Genomic DNA, 6086 nt, shown 5'->3' on the forward strand with positions numbered 1-6086 from the left:
AAACCTGAACAGCATTTAATTAGTTCAGTAGTAGATACAGTATTTTTGCACAGGCTGCCATATTGTAAGGGCAAGACAGTACTTTCTCATGTTTTCAGTAACTTAACTGTTCCCAACAGTTGGTTTAGGCCCAGCAGTGAGTTTACATGATAATCTTCAATAACTGCCCTTCTGCCTGGGTTTGGAATTATTTGAAAGTGAAAATAAGCTGTTTTGCTTGAAACGCGTGTTGTTTTGTTCTTGGATACTCCAAAACATTTTTTGTTGGATTTACTGGAGCAATTAGGCATGCTGCAGGCTAGAGAGAGAATGTCTACATATTCCAGTGGCTAGGACATGCACTGGGAGATCCAGGGTCTATTCCCCCGCTCCAGTGACTTTCATTATTTAGCCACAATGGAACAGCTTTGACAGGAGAGATGGAGGGAGCACTGTATCAGAATCCCCCAAAGGTGTGAGTCCCCTCTTCAAATCCTTTTTCCCCACTGCGGGAAAGGATGGATTGAACCTCGGTCTCCCATCTCCTAGGCAAGTGGTCTAACCACTGAGCTACAAGGTGGGTGCCATTATCTTCTTCTTTTACTGCTCTGGCTGGGTTTTAAATGGGACACCATCTGGTTGGCAGTCTTTGAGCATGCCTATCGGATCATGCCCTACATGTGACTTAGGCTGCCAAATACCTATCTTTCCCTGGTTTGGGAATCAGGGGTATGTGTACCTCTGGTTGAGAACCACTGCTCTAGACTTTTGCTACCTCATAGGTGATCACGGGTAAATTTTCAGGTTCTTTTTTTCCTTAAAGCTAAATGGGACCTAATCAGTCCTATAGCTAGAGTTAGGAAGTGACAAAAATGGGAGGTGGATAAGCAGAAGTAGTTCTTTTCCTTTTTTTATTGACATTTTCAAGTTAATACAAAAAGCCCAGATTTGGAAGGCATGCACACAAGTGCATGATCCATTTTACCCATACCTGACTTGTGCACCCCTGATGTCCCATACATGTGTACAATCAGGAATACCTATCCCCATGCACATGCTGTACACATGTGGTGTTGTGGATGCTCAAAACTGTGTATTTTTCAGGTTAATAGGGTTTTTTCCTCTGACAGTCCTGGGCTTGGAGTATCATACTCTGTTGGATGTTTTTGCTATTAAAAATGGTGGTCAAAATATATAGTAATGTAGCTGGCAACATATGTCGCTTCACAAGTGTAACAGAATGTATAGACAAGTCAACTTAATGTGTCAGACCCACACATGCACTTAAATAAAGAGGAAAATATCCTACACCATCTTCTGGAGCTGTTGTATGCTACTACTTAATTCCATTATATTTTCTCTCTGATTCATAGAACTGGTACTCCCCTCATGCCTCCCCCCCACATTTTGAAAAATCATCCATCCAGCCTTCCATTCCACAAATGACTCATTAAGATGATGCTGTCTTTATTATACAGGCCTGACCCTACTCCCAGTGAAGCCAACAGAAGTTTTGCTATTTGCTTTATGAGGAGCAGGGCTGGGATTTCATGTCTGTAATCCGTTCTCAAAACAAAAGTAACAATTTTACGAGATGTTTTATTTATTTTATTTGTATTACCGTAGCACCTAGGAGTCCTAGTCTTGGACCAGGAGTCCTAGTCTTGGACCAGAACCCCTTTGTGCTAGGTGCTGTACAAAAAGATGGTTCCAGCCCCAAGAGGCTTACACTCTAATTCATAATTCCTCACTCATGCAGGCAGTATGTTACAGTATCATTTCCTTGAGATGGCTCTGTCGCTCTATACGTTGGCCAGGGTATACTTGTAGCTGAACATGTAGGCTTCATCTCCATTAAAAAGGAACTACACGACATACACAAAAAGTATTACTTATTGAATTACAGTAGTACCTATTGGGATCCATTGTGCTAGGCATTGTACATAGACATAGGAAGAGAGATTGTAATTTCTTTCAGTCTAAACTAAGACAAAGAGCGGGAGGGGGAACAGAGGCACAGGGAGGGAAGTGACTTGCTGAAAGCCAGCCAGATGGATCAGTGGCAGAACTGGGTATAAAGCCCAGGTCTCCTGATTTACAAGATAGTGCCCTATCCCTTAAACTATAATTATATTACATTATGAACTGATTTTGCAAGCTGATTTAATGTCTTTGAGGAAAATGTCTCCTGTGAATAAGGAAAGCAGGATTTGATTTCAGGTGATAGTCAGAAAGACTCTTGCCACATATATTGAAGCCATAGCAAACAATAGTGTGTATAAAGAACAGGAATACTTGTGGCACCTTAGAGACTAAAATTTATTAGAGCATAAGCTTTCGTGAGCTACAGCCCACTTCATTGGATGCATAGAATGGAACATATAGTAAGAAGATATATATATTACATACAGAGAAGGTGGAAGTTGCCATACAAACTGAGAGGCTAATTAGTTAAGATGAGCTATTATCAGCAGGAGAAAAAAACTTTTGTAGTGATAATCAAGATGGCCCATTTAGACAGTTGACAAGAAGGTATGAGGATACTTAACTTAGGGAAATAGATTCAATATGTGTAATGACCCAGCCACTCCCAGTCTCTATTCAAACTCAAGTTAATGGTATCTAGTTTGCATATTAATTCAAGATCAGTAGTTTCTTGCTGGAGTCTGCTTTTGAAGCTTTTCTTTTGCAAAATTGCCACCCTTAAATCTTCTACTGAGTGGCCAGAGAGGCTGAAGTGTTCTACCACTTTTTGAATGTTATTCCTGATGTCAGATTTGTGTCCATTTATTCTTTTGCATAGAGACTATCCAGTTTGGCCAATGTACATGGCAGAGGGGCATTGCTGGCACATGATGGCATATATCACATTGGTACATGTGCAGGTGAACGAGCCCCTGATGGCGTGGCTAATGTGATTAGGTCCTTTGATGGTGTCACTTGAATAAATATGTGGACAGAGTTGGCATCGGGCTTTGTTGGAAGGATAGGTTCCTGAGTTAGTGTTTTTGTTGTGTGGTGTGTGGTTGCTGGAGAGGGTTTGCTTCAGGTTGGGGGGCTGTCTGTAAGTGAGGAAATAGTGTGTAAGGTATTCTTGGCTCTACCTTCTTTGAGGAAGATAGGTTTCAGGTGCACTTAGCAATATGGTCAGTTGCATTTTGTTTTTACTATTCTCTCCTTATTCTGCTGGTGTGTGGATATTACTGATTTTATTCAAATGATGGTCAGATGTAAATGACCAAAAATGTATCTTACGACAGAGAATGTTGTTTTGTATCATGTTGATGAGAAGACAAAAGTTCCTGTGTTCAGGAAACTCTAAATGAAACTCTTTTCATTTTCAACTTTCTTCTGCTTATTGGCTTGAACCATCACATGGAAAATGAGATCATTAGCATCACATCCAAGATGCAAACATCAGTATAATATAACACCATTTACAAGGCACAGGAGGGGAGAGCTGGCAGCAGCCACTGAATTTGAAATGTGTTGTCAATCCATCCAGACTGAGTTCCTGATTGTTTTTCATGGAGCTTTGGTGAGGAACCTATATTTTTAATTCAAAGCTGAGATACCGTACATTGCTGGGATGGTTTCCTGGCATTTCAAGCCAGTGATTTCAGGCAAAATAGGCTGCTTCAAACTTTTGTATGTAGCCCTTGTACACAAGAGGGCACTCATGCTACGGTTATGTGGAGTAGATGCCCGACTGTCATGGCTCTAAGATGTGAGTCAGGCAGACTCCAAGACCAAAAACCTTTTTTCCTTTTCTGTCTTTCATCTTGGTGCTGTTTCAGAACTGAATCAGCCTGCTCCTTTGCAGTTTCAACTGCTTTTCCACCTCGTGGCTGTATCCCTTTGAAGTAACGCCCGAGTTTAACACTGCTGATCTTTACAAGAATGGGAAAACTTACTAGCTGATCCATCCCTCATGGCTAGAGATGCCAAATGGAAATTGTCAAGTGTCTGGACAGTCCCTCTATTGTTTAATTGTATTTGCAAAGCTCTCTGTCTTTGCAGCAACAGGGAGGAGGATAACTCTAGGTTTGTTATGGTATTGTTTTTTTTTTTTATTGAAGCTGTTGGACTCACTATTTATTTGATCTCTGTTAATTCTAATAATAAATACAATATTTCTAGTTCCCACCGGAGCTGTATTTATTACTTTATTTGTAAAGCTTGAAGGATCACAAGGCTGTATTCTCTAAAAGGAGAGATGGAATAAACCGGTGGGGAATTTGCACCATATAAAACATATCTGAGAGAATGTCTATAATCCTTTCCTTACTGAAGGGTGAAAGAGTACATTTTGGAGACAGTTTAGCAGTGTGTGTTTCTAAAAGAAAACAAAGCTAGCTCTGGGGCAAGCATTACTGTTCTCAATCTAGCTTCCAAAGTGGGATGTTTCAACCCCAGGTTTGAAATGCTGCAATGTGGGGTTTACACAGAGTTCTAGAGTGGCCAGAAGGGCCCACCAGATCATCTAGTCTGACTTCTGTATATCTTGAGCCACCAGCACCATCCAGCACCCACATGCTAAACCCAACAACCAAAGCTAAAACAAAGTATTACAGCCCACATACATAATGGTAAGGATTGTGGTATGATTACGTGGGAGAGGGGTGCAATGTCATTTAGTGGGGCAAATTAATCAGATAAAATCTGAAGACAGTCACACCACAGAGAATGCATACAGTGGAGGAATATGAATTTTACTTTAGGCTGAGATTTACAAAAAGAGCCTGAGGGAGTTAGGTTCCCAACTCTCATCACATTTGAATGGGAGTTGGGCAAGTATACCCTTAGGCCACTTTGAAAATCCTAGCCTTGTTTTTTGCATTTAGCTCTAATGTATCTCAATATGTGTTAGGCTTAGTAATACAGTTACTGTAATTCTACAGTACAGCTATGGAGTTATATAATACATCAGTTTCATTTAGCATAGTTTTCTTTTAATGTGTAATTTAGGTTGCAGTCAAGCACTCAAAAGTTGGGAAATGCTAGATTTATGGTTGCTCACCATAGTCAGGTGTAACCTTAATTCTACCCCATTGCGTTTCCATCCTGTGCACTGAATGAGACAGGGCTTGTGGGGAAAAATAGTATGTGATCATGTAGTTAAAGATTGTGTCATAATGCATAAACACAAGGGGGCTGAACTGAGGCTACCCATACAACTGCAAATGTGTCATTTCCTAACTTCTGAGTGCTCAGCTTTGCAACGTGAATAATGTTCTTTTAACAAAGTTTATGTAATATAATTCCCTAGGTTTATTTTAAAGGCAAATAATAAAAATATTGCGGCACAGACTGCTATTGCTTGAAAAACAACGAGGAGTCCTTGTGGCACCTTAGAGACTAAAACAACAAGGAGTCCGGTGGCACCTTAAAGACTAACAGATTTAAGAAAAGTGGTTTTTTACTCATGAAAGCTTGTGCCCTAATAAATCTGTTAGTCTTTAAGGTGCTACTGGACTCCTTGTTGTTTTTGGGGATATAGACTAACACGGATACCCCCTGATACTTAGAGACTAACAAATTTATTTGGGCATAAGCTTTTGTGGGCTAAAACCCACTTTATCTGATGCTTGGAGTGGAACATACAGTAGGGAGATATAAATACACAGCATATGAAAATTCTCTAGGTTTATTTTAAAGGAAAAAGTAAAAATATTGCAGCACAGAGCTTGAGTAATAGGACTAACTACATTAGCTAGCAGCAGAAGGCTGTTATCCCCAAGGAGGATAGACTGCTGGTCAGAGGGGTGGTCAGCTGTGCGGTCCAGCCAGCTCAACCTTTTTGCCCCACTTCCCCAGAATTGTGGGGACTCAAGCCCCATGTGGTGCCCTGGTTGGGATGGGAAGAGAATGGGCTGTATCCTATAATTTTCCCTGGAGCACCAACAGACTGTGAGTTGGACTGCAGCCCATCCAGGGTCCCTCTGAAGGGAGAAAGACCAGAATCTCAACTGGGACTACCTGTATGGCTGATTGCTTTTGCATACTTGCTTGCTGCCACTGAGTTGTTTTTGTTCCTCGGAACTTTGAAATGGGGAGAAGTATCCAGAAGGGCTTGGCCAGAAGGCTGAGAACCCGTCACCGCCAAA

Source organism: Eretmochelys imbricata, chromosome 4 (genome assembly GCF_965152235.1).
Source record: "Eretmochelys imbricata isolate rEreImb1 chromosome 4, rEreImb1.hap1, whole genome shotgun sequence".
In the NCBI taxonomy this organism is placed as follows: domain Eukaryota; kingdom Metazoa; phylum Chordata; order Testudines; family Cheloniidae; genus Eretmochelys; species Eretmochelys imbricata.